The sequence below is a fragment of the Vulpes lagopus genome, chromosome 1, assembly GCF_018345385.1.
Source record: "Vulpes lagopus strain Blue_001 chromosome 1, ASM1834538v1, whole genome shotgun sequence".
Lineage (NCBI taxonomy): Eukaryota > Metazoa > Chordata > Mammalia > Carnivora > Canidae > Vulpes > Vulpes lagopus.
Genome location: NC_054824.1, coordinates 176475976 through 176491964, shown reverse-complemented (window position 1 = coordinate 176491964; position 15989 = coordinate 176475976). Strand labels below are relative to the sequence as shown.

Here is a 15989-nt window from a genome sequence, read left to right as displayed (position 1 = left end):
GATTAGGGTTTTGTTAGTTCTTTGCCTAGCTCCTTTAGGCATAAGGTTAGGTTGTTTGAGGTTTTTCTCACTTCTTGAGTAGGCCTGTATTACTTTGTGTTAAAGTCTATTTTCTCCGATATAAGCATTGCTACCCCAATTTCTTTTCACATCCATTTGCATGATAAATGGATCATCCTTCACTTTCTATTTTTTTTTTAAGATTGTATTTATTTATTCATGAGAGACACAAAGAGAGAGGCAGAGACACAGGCAGAGGGAGAAGTAGGTGTCCCTCAAGGAGCCCGATGTGGGACTCAATCCCAGATGCCTGGATCTCACCCTGAGCCAGAGGCAGACACCCAACTGCCAGCCACTCAGATGCCCCCATTCCTTCACTTTCAATCTGCATGTGTCTTTGGGTCTGGAATGTGTCTCTTGTAGGCAGCATGTAAATGGATCTTGTTTTTTGTTTTAAAGATTTTGTTTATGTATTTGAGAGAGTGAGTGAGAGAGAGAGAGAGAGGGAGAGAGGATCTGAAGCAGACTCTGCACCCAGCACAGAGCCCAATGCGGGGCTCAATCTCATAGCCATGAGATCATGACCTGAGCCAAAACCAAGAGCAGACACTAACCCGACTGAGCCACCCAGGTGCTCCGGGGGTCTTGTTTCTTATCCATTCTGTCATCCTGTGTCTTTTGATTGGAGCATTTAGTCCATTTACATTCAAAATAATTATTGATAGTTATGTATTTATTGCCATTTCATTATTTGTTTTATGATTGTTTAATAGTTTGTCTCTGTTTTTTTCTTCCCTTGCTCTTTTCTCTCAGGATTAGTTGGGTTTCTTTAGTCATATACTTGGATCCCTTTCTCATTATTTTTTGCCTATTACTAGTTTTTTTTTTTAAGATTTTATTTATTTATTCATGAGAGACACAGAGAGAGAGAGAGAGAAAGGCAGAGACACAGGCAGAGGGAGAATCAGGCTCCATGCAGGGAGCCTGATGCGGGACTTGATCCCAGGTCTCCAGGATCATGCCCTGGGTGGAAGGCAGACACTAAACCTCTGAGCCACCCAGGGATCCCTATTACTAGTTTTTGATTTGTGGTTACTATTCTGCATACAACAGTCTATCTTAAGTTGATGGCTGCTTAAGTTTGAACCCATTCTTTATGTCTCTCCTCCCCATGTTTTAGGTATATGATGTCATACCTTACATTCTTTTATTTTATGAGTCCCTTGACTGATTTTCACAGGTATACTAATTTTTCCTGCTTTCATGCTTCCTACTTTCCTTACTTCTGCTTATGGCCTTTCCTTTCTGCTCAGAGCCCCTCTGCCCTTTCTTGTAGGGCTGGTTTAGAGGTCATGAATTGCTTTAACTTTTGTTGGTCCGGGAAACTGTTTACCTCTCCCTCTATCCTGAATGAAGCCTTAATGGATAGATTATTCTTCGCTACAGATTTTTTCCTTTCAGCGCTTTGAATATTTCATGCCACTTTCTTCTGGCCTGCATCATTTCTGCTGAAAAATCGGCTGATAGCCTTATGGGGTTTTCCTTATAGGTAACTGTTTTCTTTTCTCTTGCTGCTTCTAAAATTCTCTATCATACTTTTTGCCATTTTAATTACTATGTGTCTCAATGTGGACCTCCTTTAGTTGATTTTGTTGGGGCATCTTTGTCCTCCTGGATCTGGATTTTCCTTCCCCAGAATCAGGAACTTTTCAGCTATTATTTCTTCAAATACATTTTCTGCCACCTTTTCTCTCTCTCTTCTCCTGGGATCCCTGTAATGTGAATATTATTACACTTGATGGTATTGCTAGGTATTGCTATAAGTCTATTCTCATTTTTAATAATTTTTTTCTCCTCTGCTCAGTTTGATTACTTTCCATTACTCTGACTCCAGGTCTCTGGTTTGTTCTTCTGCTTCCTCTAGTCTACTATTTATTCCATTTAGTTATTTTTTTCTTTTTTAAAAGATTTTATTTATTTATTCATGAGGGACAGAGAGAAGGAAGAGACATAGGCAGAAGGAGAAGCAGGATCCATGCAGGGAGCCTAATGTGAGACTCGATCCTGGAACCCTGGGATCATGCCCTGAGCTGAAGGCAGACACTAAGCCGCTGAGCCACCCAGGTGTCCCGTAGTGTATTTTCAATTTCACTTAATGTGTTTTTCATCTCTGATTGGTTCTTTTTTTTATCTCTTTGTTAAGGGTCTCACTAATGTCCTCCACTGTTTTCTTGAGTCCAGTGAGTATTTTATGATCATAATTTTAAATTCTGTATCAGGCATATTACTTAACTCCATTTTGCTTTAGTCTCTTGCTCTGATTTTTGTCCTATTCTTTCATTTTGGACATATTCCGTGTCTCCTCCTTTTGTCTCACTCTCTGTTTCTCTGTGTAAGGAAAGTCAGTATGTCTTCTGCTCTTGAAAATAATGGCCTTATTAAGAAGACGCCCTGTGATGGCCTGCAGTGCAATATCCCCTGTTCACTGGAATCTAGTGCTTCAAGACTATTTTCTATGTGTGTTGCCTGTGCCCTGCTATTGTGGCTGAGCCACTTTTTCCTTCAGTCAAGTTGTCTGCAGTTACTCTCTGCCTGTTGTGGGCAGGATTTGGTCCTGTGGTGTTAATGGGCCAGTCCAGGGCTGTCTTAGGTATGAGTTAAGTCAGACTAGCTGTTTGCCAAAGATACAGTAGCACCAAACTGCAGGATACTTTCCCTGTGCTGTTCCCTAAAAAGCTTTCGCTGGTGGGTGAGGCCTGCGGTCATACTAGTTGTCTGCCTTCAGTTCACTGCTGGTGTCTCTGTTGGTATGTGTGATGATCCTCCCCTCTCTCCAGGGCAGGAGTCATTAGCAGGAGTGGTGCCCCCAATAAAGAGGCAGCTTGCACATTGCCAGGCCTGTGGCACCACCCTGGATGAGCTCCAGTCAAAGTGTATTGGAAGGAGCAGATCTGCAATGTGTGGGGAAGGGGAATGTTGGGCAGGATAGCAGTGCAGTGGTGTTAGCAAGGTTTGGTCCACTGATCCTCTGCAGGAGTGGCCCTGCAGCTCAGGAACTGAGGCAGGCTCGGCTGGAGAGGGTGGGTCCACTGAAATACAGCGCAGGGGGAGGTACCTCGCAGGAAAGGGACAGTGTTAGTGAGTTAGGTAGTATCAGCACCAGGCTCATTTCTGCAGGTGGCTGTGTAGTTTATGCTGGGGGGGGAAGGCGGTAGGCAAGGGAGGGAAATGGTGCCTGCCAGCTCCTTTATTCCTGAAGAAGTCTCCCAAGGATTTCTATCCCTTTGGGACGTGCTCCCTCCTGTAGGCACTGGGCCATTTTTCAAACTGCCTCTTCCATGCTGTATCTCTGTTGCTGTTTTTTGTGTTGTCTCTTTAAGGGTGGAGACTAGTTTCCATTTGACCTTCCAGCTCTCCCAGAGCCAAGTTGATTTTTAAAATTCCAAATTTAAAGTCCTGATGATTGTAAGAACTCACAATATTCAGCCCCTCTGGTTTTCAAAGCGAAGTGTTATGAAGGTTCATCTTTGTAATGGGCTTGCCCACATAAGGGTCTATTTCTCTCCCCTTTCCATGCCCATGGTCTCCCTCCCACTGACAGTCCTGCGGGTCCATTTAGCTTTCAGTTGTGTCTCTGCCCTTTCTGCCCTCTTCAATGTAACATCTTCTCTACATTTAGTTGTGAACTTTATTCTGCTTGTCTTTGGGTTATTTTCTAGGTTATTTTCTGGTATGTGAGTGTTATCTAGTTGCTATCTGTGGAACAAAATGAGTTTAGGGTTTTCCTACTCTGCCATCTTCTTTTTCACTTTTTTAAAAAAGATTTATTTATTCATGAGAGACAGAGAGAGAGAGAGCAGAGACATAGGCAGAGGGAGAAGCAGGCTTTCTACAGGGAGCCTAATGTGTGACTTGATCCCAGGACCCTAGGATCACCACCTGAGTCAAAGGCAGACACTCAACCACTGAGCCACCCAGGCACCCCCCTTTTCCATGGTTCTTTAAATATTAAGATGTTTAAAGGCCATGAAGAAGATGCCAAATGAAAAGGGAGATATTAAAAATACCAAAAAAGTAGAATAACTCAATTATTAAGGCTCCAAGCCTTTGCACATACTGTTCCTTTCTTACCACAGACTCCCTCCCATTTACTCCTCTGATCATCTACCATTTGTTCAGATCTCAAATCAGAAACCATGTCCTACAAAAAATCTTACAGAATTCCCATTCTGTGCTTGAGAATTATCCTACTGTATTTAATGGCTTTGTGGATTTGTTAAACTCCCTCACTAAAGACCAAGTCTAGTTAATCCTTGTAACACCAACCCAGACAGAGGACTTGATGCACATAGTAGGAGTTAGTTTCTCAATTAATGCTTGCTGAATAAATGTTTTAAAGAGAGAGAGGTGGTCATGCAACCATAAAAATAGGATGGAATCATCTCTTTTTTGAAGGAAAATACTTTAAGCCATCATTTCAGTGTTCTCGACTTAACAAAGGTAAGATCCCTTATAGCTCCTTTATTATATCTAAAAGCCCAAAGAGAAAGTATAAAAGGAACTAAATACTCTACAATTTAAAATAACTAGTTGATTCCAAGGCAAGTGGGTTGTGGAAGGCAGCCCATTTCAAATCACATATAATCAGAAAATATGCTCTTCTTCTTTATGGCTTTAGATTTACTACCCCAGAGAATTAATGTTTGCTTTGGAAAATATGTTATTAATTTAATTATTATTATCTTACAGTTCATGTGGATCAGGAATCACAGCATGGCTTAGCTCCTGAGTTCTCTGGATCAGGTTCTCTCACAACGCTACAATCAAGATGTTGGATGGGGCAGGGCACCTATGTGGCTCAGTTGGTTAAGCGTCTGCTTTTGGCTCAGGTTATGATCCCCGGGTCCTGGGATTGAGCCTTGCATCAGGCTCAATAAATCCATTGTAAATTAAATTATCATTAAGTCAAACATGCATTTAATACACCCAATCTACCAAACATCATAGCTTAGCCTACCTTAAATGTGCTCAGAATACTTACAGCACCCTACTTGGGTAATGTCATCTGGCACAAAGCCTATTTTATAATAAAGTGTTGAATATATCATGTAATTTATCGAGTACTGTACTGACAGTGAAAAACAGCATGATTGTGTGGGTAGGAATGGTTATAAGTATATTTATTGGTTGTCCACCCTCATGATTGCCTGGTTGACTGAGAGCTTCGGCTCACTGCCACTGCCCTACATCATGAAATGGCATCGTACTGCATATTGCTAGCCCCGGAAAATATTAAAATTCAAAATTCAAAGTATAGTTTCTACTGAATGTATGTGTATGGCTTCAAGCCATTGTAAAGTGTCATAAGTTGGAGACCGTCTATAGTCATCTCAAAGATCAGCAGAAGGAAGAATGTGTTTCCAAGCTCACTCACCTGGTTGTCAGCAGGATTTGGCTTCTCATGGGCTATTGCACTAAAGGCCTCAGTTCTTTTCCCACTGTTGCCTAGAGGAGTCCCTCAGTTCCTTGCCATATGGGCTTTTCTATAGAGTATCTCTCACAACATGGCAGGTGGCTTCATCAGATTGAACAAGTAATAAGAACCAGAGGGAATGTGTGAGGAAGGTGGAAGTCACAGTCCTTTCTAACCTAATCTTGAAAGTGACAGCCCATCACTTTTGCTATATTCTATTTGTTAGAACCAAGTCACTGAGTCCTCCTAACACTCAAGTGGAGGGGATTATACAAAGGAATTAATATCAGGAGCACAGATCACCAGGAGCCACTTTAGATGGTGCCAAATACAACAGTGTATTCATGTTTGTCTCATCAGTTACAGAAGTAGAGCAACAGTTGTGTAGTTTACATTGATAGTTAGGGCCCAACTCAGAAGTCCTAACCTATTTTGGACCCACTATGAGAGCAGGTGTGTCAAATCTCCCCATAGCTATACACCAAAACAAAAAGAAAAAAAGAAAAAAAAATCTGTGTTACTTGACATCCCTGACCAGCCTCTAAAACTACAGGGCATTTTTTAGATTGAATGATGCAAATTTACAGAATTGTACTAATGAGGCAAAAAGTATGGATCCAGGAAGTCATCCCAACCCTTGGTTTACCAAAAGGTTGATAAAACTTTCATAGGGAAGAATTTAAAAATGAAGCTGAGAAGAAGAAAGTTATTATCTTAGGCTAGTTTATCAGGAAACAGAGCCTGAAACAAAGGCTTAAGTATACTTAAGTACACTGAGGAGTGTGAACCAGGAAGCAGGATCAAGGGATGTGAGGCAGCAAGAAAGATGAAAGAGCACCACAAAGATGCATTACCAAGTTGGACACTACTGTGGGTGACTGGCTGTGGGACCCAGGGGAATGCCAAGGAGTTGCTTGAAATACATCTCCAGACTGTTAATTAGAAACAAAAAGGGGAAAGTATTTATCAGTTGGATCCTATCTCCCACTGCTCAAAGGTTCCCCCCCCAAAAGCATGAACCTCAGTACTCCTGAGTTGCATAAGTATCAGCACTACAGTTAGTTTCCACAGTGTTCTTTGCTATGGAGTCAACAGACAAACCCCAGGTGGAGAGTGAAAGGCAAGTTCCATGGGCCTGATATGAAGTGTTGCCAGATTGCACCTAGAGGAAGCTACAAGAATATACAGAGAACTGGTTGCCACAGCAGTAGTTGGAGTAAAAGATAAGTGAGTCCAAGACACACTGAAATGGTTCAAAGGAGGTATCTGATACAGAAACAAATCTGAAAGCTGCATAGTCAGTGGAGAGACTGAGGATAATTCCAGATATGGTACTCCTTTTTAAAAAAAACCTAAGTTGTTCAGTATCTTAGTTTGGGCTTCTTCAAAAAGCAGACTTTGGGACACCAACACCTGGGGGGCTCAGCGGTTGAGTGTCCGCCTTTGGCTCAGGGAATGATCCTGGAGTCCTGGGATGAAGTCCCACATCGGGCTCCTTGCGAGGCACCTGCTTCTCCCTCTGCCTGTGTCTTTGCCTCTCTCTCTCTCTATGTGTGTGTCTCTCATGAATAAATAAAATCTTAAAAAAAAAAAAAAGCAGACTTTGAGTGCAAGGCTTTGGGTGCAAAAAGTTTATTTATGAAGTGATTCTAAGAAGCACAGAGGAGGACATGGGAAAAGTGAGAGAGAAAAGGGAGTAAAGCCAGCAAGCATGCATATTGAGTGGGGTTAATGAGTAGGTTAGTTATGAGTGGTTTTCCATTGTCAGTGAGTAGGTGACTAGGGTTCAATCCCACTAAGGATATTCTGAGAAACCATGTAAAACACCAAAGAATTGTCCCAGTGGTGGTGAGGAAGCTGGGGCATTTATTCATCAAACCCAATCCTTATTGGTTGAAGATTGCCCCCATTGGTATAACACCCCCTCCAAACTTGTGTTGCACCTGCCTATAGCAGAACAAGCTCCTGTGGGGCTGGAGAGAGCCTTCAGGCAAAGGAAAGAGACATGGGGGCTTGAGGTAAGAAGCTCTCAGTGTGTGGAAACCACCTTCACAGGGAAGTTAAGAAAGCCAGGGGGATATAAAGTAGAATATTGATGGTGTTTGCTACACATAGTTTTCCTTTGGATTCAGGAAGAAACCCATTCGGTGCAGAATTTTAGCCTTTTCTCTTTCATATTGTAATTCCACTGTTTAAATTGGCCCAAAGCATCAGTGAAGAGATTCATGTGTGTTTGCACAGTCTAACTGGTGATCCTAGGTAAACTGGAGTAGTAGTCTATCCCAGGCCCATATCTTCCCTGAAGGATATCACCATATCCCAGGTTTCCTCTCAGTGACCAGCAGTACAAAGAATAGTGACACACAGCTGACCACGTGCCTAGAAGAGAACTGAGTGGACCAGTTTAAGGGAAATGGGAGAACTGAACTTCCCCATAATCTCTATATTGACCTCTGGAAGGCAAAGGCTTAGACTACAATTTGGTGGCAGAGTGTATAATGGCTTATGGTTTGGGGGAGAGGGTTGAGGTCAGAAGAAAGATCATCTGTGAAAATAAAGAGAGGTAAGTAGTAGGATTGGAGAAATGAAAACAAAAGAGAATATCTGAAATAGCCCTTGTTAAGAATGAGAAAATGAGCTGACTTTAAAAGACAGGATTGTTGGGAGATATGGCAAGTCATTTTGAGTTGGTGCAAGTCAGTCACTAGGGTGGCAATTTGCCCAATGGCTTGATTCTCCTGAGTCAGACTCAGACCCAAGCACAGATTTATAACAGTGGGTGCTCTCTCGGTGTTTTCTCTCTTACTGGGTTATACCACTCATTATAATTTGCCCAACTGGTCATAGATTTTTGCATCTATTTCTCCACCTGTAAAATGGAGAATCATGGAGCATGTTACTAGACAAAGAGAACTTCTAAACTCCAGAATTGTTTTTGATAAGTCTCTTTTTCTCTCAAATGGTTATGAGCCCCTTAAAGCCAAAGACTATGTATTATGCATCTTTGTGTTCCAAATAATCTCAAAATTATGATGCGTAAATGTTAGAATGAATTTTAAAGCCTCTGGATTCATCTCATATAGTCTGAGACTACTTTGCCCCTTCAAACTGAGAAATTGTGAAAAAAAAAAACCCAAAAACTTAAGAACGAGGGCAGCCTTTTCTGGTTTATTAATAAAATGGGAAGAAAAAGAAAAAGATATGACTGTGTTATTCTGAAAATCCAACAACTTCAGACCTTAAAAGATAGCTTTCACTTCATAAGAAAATTAAATATGTAAAACTTTAGGTTGGTAAAAACAATGTATGTATATTTATATCCCATTCTTTTCCACAGGGATTTGAAATAGCTTTATGTGTGTTTGTAGAAAAAATATATATACAATTACATAAGACTTTTGTATACAACAGTACTATGAGGAATTAAACCCCGAAGGGGGTATTCAGTGGCAGACTGGTTGTTCACAGAAGTACAAGACAAATATGGTCTATCTTCCAGAAATAAGAGTGTTACAATGCATTTCTTCCTGGGGGGTCGGTGGGGAAGGAGTAACTCGAGAGGTAGATTGGGGATGACTACTCTTCTAAGAAAGCAAAGCATAAAGAGGCTGTGATGGTTAATTTTATGTATCAACTTGATTAATCCATAGGGTATCCAGATATTTGGTCAAATATTATTTTAAGTGTTTCTTTGAAGGTGTTTTTGGATGAAGTTAACATTTAAATCCTAGGTGAGTTACTCAGATTGCTCTCTTTCTAATGTGGGTGGACCTTGTCCAGTCAGTTGAAAATCTAATAGGACAAAAAGGCCCCTCTCCTGAGTTAAATGACGCCTATGTCAGCTAACCACCAACCTATCCAGACACATAAGCTAGCCCTGCCAAGATCAGCCATGAAACCCAGGGGAATCCAGCATAGATCAGCTGACTTTTTCCACCAGTGAGTGAAAATAAATGCTCAGGGCAGCCCGGGTGGCTCAGCGGTTTGGCGCCACCTTCGGCCCAGGGTGTGATCCTTGAGACCTGGATCAAGTCCCATGTTGGGCTCCCTGCATGGGGACTGCTTCTCCCTCTGCCTGTGTCTCTGCCTCTCTCTCTGTGTGTCTCTCATGAATAAATAAATAAAATATTTTAAAAAATTTTTTAAAAATAAATACTTAGTTTTGTATGCCCCTGAGATGTTCTGGTTGTTATTATGTAGAAATAGCTGACTGATTCACATTTATGTATATAAGTATATGACATATCGTATATAACAATAGAATGTGTACTTTATCAGGTTAGAAAAGCTTTGAAAAGCCACTGGTCTAGTAAAGCACCAGGTTTCTCCTTCATTCCTTGTTATTTAATAAGGTTTATTTTTTATTTATTTATTTTTTTAGCTTTAATAAGGTTTAAAGGAAGCTTCTCTCTAGGTGTAGCTTCTTGCAGTAATAATGAAGGTAAACCCAGAGAAAACAGAGCTGAGAGATGAGAAATGAGATGTGTGTATGGGCATATGAGAGACAGAGAGAAACTTAATAGCCATAAGGGCCCTATATCCACTTGCAAGCCCCAAGAGCCAAAGATTTTGTCCATGCTAAATAGAAACACATTATTCTTATAACCAACACTAATGAAATTAGATCAAGATGTAGCTAAGAGACCCTGTAGCCAGAGGGAAAGGGGAACAAAACATAGTACAGGTGGTAACAGTTACTTTTTAAAAAATTCTGTATATATCCAGTAAATAGTTTCTTCAGGAAACCTGTTTCTTTGTATTGTTATCTCTAGGAAAAATTTATTCTAAGTGAAGGACTAATGTATAGATTTGGGGTGCCATCTCCTTGGTCTCTTCCTGGAAAAAGTTCTTTATTTCTAACCTATGCATTTAATAATAATTAATATCCAAATATTTAAAATATGTCAGTGACTGGGGAATGTATATGTGTGTCATTAATGTGTAAGTGCCAAGTTTATAGATCATTCTACACATTATATTTTGATTACTATCTCCAGACTGCAAGAATTTGCAAGGATATTAGGAGCCCTTAATTGCACGAGCAGTATTTCTTTGTAAACATTTTCAAGTTACTTTCTAGGATTATTTCCACAAACAGATTTAATGTTAGTTTGTTTCTGTTTCAGAAGCTGACATATCTAATCTTATCCCCAAATCTTCAGATTACCTCAGAATTTGGATCCTGGACTGATTTTAATGAATATGTTCTTTAAATGCCTTTTTCAACTAAAATAAAATTTTGATTTATGAATTCTATTTTGTAATTTGTGAAACTGAGGGAAGGAAGTGAGTTAGAAAGGATATTAATGTATAAGGGCAGAGTTAAGATGTAATCTTTAAACCTGTTACTGTCTAGTCTTTTCCTTTTTAAAAATTTGCCCAAGTAAATCAACACAGAATCATATTTGTATGGTCTAGAAATTTAGAAAATTGCTTAAATCACCTTCCCCCCTTTTAAAAGTCAGGATATGTGTTAAAACATAACTCTCCCAGACACTAAAGGTCTATATTATTTTAAAAGACAGGGTGTTTTATAATCTGCTTTTATAAACAATTCCAGAATTAAAAACAAAAACAAAACCAAAAAACCACACCCAACAAAAAGACAACTCTTCAAGAAAATGTCCTTTGCTTCTAACTGCAGAATTCATTCACTAAACAAATATTGAGAATCTACCATGCAAAGGGGTTGTACCCAATGCTGAGAATATAAATTCTGGAAGAGGAATTCTTCTTATCAGAGGTGCAAAAGCCCACAGCCAAGTCATATGCTAAGTAGGAAGGCTGAAATTCAAAAAGTTCTCAAAAGGTTCAGATAAGCTAAAATAAACCAGGTAAAATTAAACGACAATACATTTATATTCATTAGCTTAGGAGGGGAGGGGTTAGACCTGGGGCTCCAGGTGGGGCTTGACCTCAGGATCCTGGGGTCAGGACCTGAGCTGAAGTCAGATGCTTAACCACCCGGTGCCCCTTGCCCCTGTTCTTTTCAAATATTTAAAGGACCAGTGTGACAGAGCTTGCTAGCTGCCTTTCAGCACTCATTCCCTAGCAATGGAACCTTGATTTTTAATGGAGCACTTTGACATTTCTCAGCTTCCTCTGAAGTTAGTGGGCCATGTGACTAAGTTCTGAACATTGATATATCAGCATAAATGGTTTGCAATATTTCTAGAAAATCTCCTTAAAGAGAAAGGGTGTGCCCTTCAGCCTTTCTTCCTCTATCCTGGAGTGTGGTCATGATGACTGGAACTCTCACCGCCATCTTGGATCACAAGGGCAAAAGTGACACTCTAGGAACAGTGGAGAACTGAGATAAAAGGAGCCTGGATCATTTTCATCGTTGTTGTCCTTTTCACTCCAGGACTACCTACCTCTGGATAACTTTTACATGAAAAGTCAATTTTCTTTTTGTTTTAGACAGTTATTTGGTGTTTCTTTTAGACGTAGTTGAACTTTGGGTACAAAAGAAAAAAGAAAAAAAGAAAAAGGAGATTTTCTAAGACTTAAACATCTTAAAAAATAACATGATCTACTTTGTGTTGCTGTCTCCTATCTCTAGATCTGTTTAAATGGGGGTTATATGACAAGCTTCAGAAATGGTAACTATTGGGGGAGGGGGAGGTCACTGCCAGACCTCTAAATGTCCTTTCAGCTCTTAAGATTATATGATCCCACCCCCACCCCACCTTGGGGATCAGTGGTTCTTAAAAAAAAAAAAAAAAAAGACAAACAAAAACATGGAGCTCCTCCCTGTTGTAAACATGTTTGGGTTCTTCCCACTAGACGGGGCTCAATGCTGCACAGTGTGGGACCCAGGAAATTTAACAAAAATCCCCTGCCCCTGGACAAGCAGAGCAGGACTGATTCCATTTTGTGCTACACCTGCCACCTCCTGTATGACCCCCACATAACCTGCTTATTGCTTAAGGCGCTGCCCCACCCTAGTCAAGCTGCTGGGCACACCCTAATCGGAAATTGGCTCATACCAATGTAACCCTGCTTTGTCCCCACCAAAACTGCGGGCCAATTCTGACCAAATAGGCCAGCTCAAATGGATACTATAGGGTAAAGTGTAATTCGATTGGCCACCTGCGTGTGGACCGACATTACTGTGCAACTTTCTGTGCATCCCATTGGCCACTGGCCCCTAAAAAGCTGCTACCCCTCTTAGTCTCAGGGTCCAAGTCCCTGCTCCTCTGTGTCGGGTACATTTGGGCCCAAGCTTGAGCTTGTAAATAAACCCTCGTGTGTTTGCACTGGTGTCGGCTCCTTGGTGGTTTCTCAGATTCGCAATCTGGGGCACAACACACAGCATCAACTGACTGTTGGAGTTAAACTACTGGGACAGGCACTTCTAAAGTGATAATGAAGGAGAATCAAAAAGCAAATCAATAAATTTTTAGCAAACGTGTTGTCATAAAGAAAACCATATGAGCCTGGATAATATGGATAAATTAGGACATTTGTTGATCCTCCTGTGTACCTAGTGTAGTTGGTGAATTATTGCCCTACTTAAATTTTTTTTTCTTTTGGAAAACAAGGATAATACCCCTACCTTTTCCACCTTTCTTCTTCTGTTCTACTTCTCAACTTCGAGTAGGTGGAACTTTTACATTATTTTTAAAATTATACTTATCTGTGTTTTGTCTGTTGATTTAAATGTTTACTTCCTCAAAACAGTAATACATTCACATGGCAAAAGAGACCAATTGGGAATGTAATACATAAGAGATAAAATCCACCTTTCATCTCAGATGGGGACACCCCCCCTCCCCAGCAGTAAACAGTTTCTTATATACTCTGTCAGATATATTCTTAGCATGTGCAGGCAGCTATAGTTATTTATGTGTGTATGTTAGAAAGGAGATTCATACATTCTGCGATGGCCTGGATGTTGGTTTTGTTCAATTCAACACATGTTCATTAAACATCTACTATATACACAGACCTAAATAACTTTAAATCTCTTTTCTGTAACATCAAGTTCCAGCTGTATGTATTCATCTGAAAATACGGGAGATATAACCACACTTGGTACTTCAACTTTTGAAATATTACATATACACATAGTCTTGCCTCTAACCCTATAGTTACTCTAAGACACTTAGTTCCATTTCTGGCTTTTTTTTTTTTTTTTTTTTTTTAATCCATGGAGTACTTTTCTGGAGTAGGTTCATATTGTTCCCATTTCCTTAAAGGACTTCACTTCTCAACCCACTGCAGTTTGTTTTTTGGCCCATGATCCCAGTAACACAGGTCTTTCTGGGTGCCTGGGTGGCTCAGTTAAGCATCTGTCTTTGGCTCAGGTCATGATCCCAGAGTCCTGGGATCAAGTCCTGAATTGGGCTTCCCGCTCAGCAAGGGGGGAGAGGGATGTCTCTGTCTCCCTCTGCCATTCCCCCACCCTCCCACCCCCCGCGCTTGTGTGCTCTCTCATATAAATAAAATCTTTTTTTTTTTCTTTTTTAAACAGAACACTGGTCTTTCCAAGATCATTCATGTTCTCTTACTTGCCAAAGCATCGTACATACCGTAGCCTTATCTTTAATTTACTGACTTCTATGCTGTCCTGGTAACCCTCTTTCTCTTAGATCTCTCTACACTTTTGACTTCAGGAAGTTACACTCTCCTTAGTTCTTTTCTATTTATGCTCAGTCTCTTTTATGGATTTATTTTCTCTGTATGGCCCTTCAATGTTGGTGCTCATCTGCTTTTCATTCTCAGCTCATTATACTTCTCATTTTACATCCTCTTCTTGAGTGATCTACTTAGGTCTCATGACTTTAGCTATGGTCAATTGGTAACAAATTCCTCTCTGCACTGTTTTTTATTTTTAAACTTTATTATTATTTTTTTAAGATTTTATTTATTTATTCATGAGCGACACAGAGAGGGGGAGAGAGAGGCAGAGACACAGGCAGAGGGAGAAGCAGGCTCCTTGCAGGGAGCCCCATCTGGGACTCGATCCTGGGACTCCAGGATCATGCCCTGAGTTAAGGCAGGCACTTAACCATTGAGCCACCCAGGCGTCCCACCCTCTCTGTGCTCTTGATCTTGATTATATATCCAACTGTATGCTGGATATTTCCCTATTGAGAACCCAACATGTATGGAAATTAATTTATTCTCCTTGTTCCTCAAATTGAAAACCCTTCAGTATTCACCAACTCTGTTGTTGACATAATCCACCCACTCAAGCCAAAATCCTGGCATCAGCTTAGACTCCTCCATTCCCCTTTCCTTCCCATATTCAACCAATCCCCAAATTTTGCTAATCTTACCTCCTAAATATTTGCATCTGTCCCCAATTGTATTCCTGTTACCAGTCCCATAATATAAACCTCATAATTTCTTAACTAATTCAAAATGATTTCTTAGCCACATTCAATTTTCATCTAAAATACCAACAGAACACAGGACACCTGGGTGGCTCCGTGGTGGAGGGTCTGCCTTTGGCTCAGGGTGTGATCGGGGTCTCGGTATTGAGTCTTGCATAGGGCTCCCTGCAGGGAGCCTGCTTCTCCCTCTGCCTCTCTGTGTGGTTCTCATGAATAAACAAATAAAATCTTTAAAAAAATAAAATACCAATTGAACTAAACCATTCTCTTATCATCTTCTGAATTTCCATATAAATATCAGTTTGGGAATCTGCTGGGATTCTAACAGGGATTAGACTAAACCTACTGATCAACTGGGGAGACTGACATCTTTTACAATATTGAGTCTTCCAATCCATGAGCATACTGTATCTGACCAGTTATTTGGGTCTTCTCTAATTTCTCTCAACCAAATATATATATTATAATTATGTGTGTATATACATATGTGTGTATATATATATGTATATAATATAGAGTTCTTATACACCTTTCATTAAGATTTATTCCTAGGTGCCATGTGTCCCTCAAAATAACAGGTCCTAATTCCTGGAACCTATAACTGTTCCCCTATTTGGAAGATGTATCTTTGCAAATGTGATTAAGGCTCTTGAGACAAGGAGATAATCCTAGATTATCCAGATGGATCCTAATGCTATCAGTGTCTTTATATAGAGAGGAAGAGGAAAATTCATGATATAGAGAGGAGATGACAATGTGAAGGTGGAGGCAGAGGTTGGGGTGATGATGTGGCTTCAAACCAAGGAATGCTAGCAGACACCAGAAAACTAGAAAAGGGAGGGAACAGGGCAGCCCTGGTGGCTCCGCGCAGTTTAGCGGGGCCTTCAGCCCGGGGCCTGATCCTGGAGACCCGGGATAGAGTCCCATGTCGGGCTCCCTGCATGGAGCCTGCTTCCCCCTCTGCCTGTGTCTCTGCCTCTCTTTCTCTCTGTGTGTCTCATGAATAAATAAATAAAATCTTAAAAAAAAAAGGGGGGTGGGAGGGAATAGATTCTCTGTAAAGCCTCTGGAGGGAGCACAGCCCGGCTGACCCCTTGATTTCAGACTTGCGATCTCCAGAAGTATGACAGGAGTTTTGTTTCAAGCCACTGAGTTTATGGTAATCTGTGATAGCT

At 40.6% G+C, this 15989-nt stretch overlaps 1 pseudogene; it reads right to left on the bottom strand.

The window, feature by feature from the left end:
- Window positions 1–11738, bottom strand: part of LOC121487906 — a 49904-nt pseudogene extending 38166 nt beyond the window's left edge.
- Between the last annotated feature and the right edge of the window lie 4251 nt (window positions 11739–15989).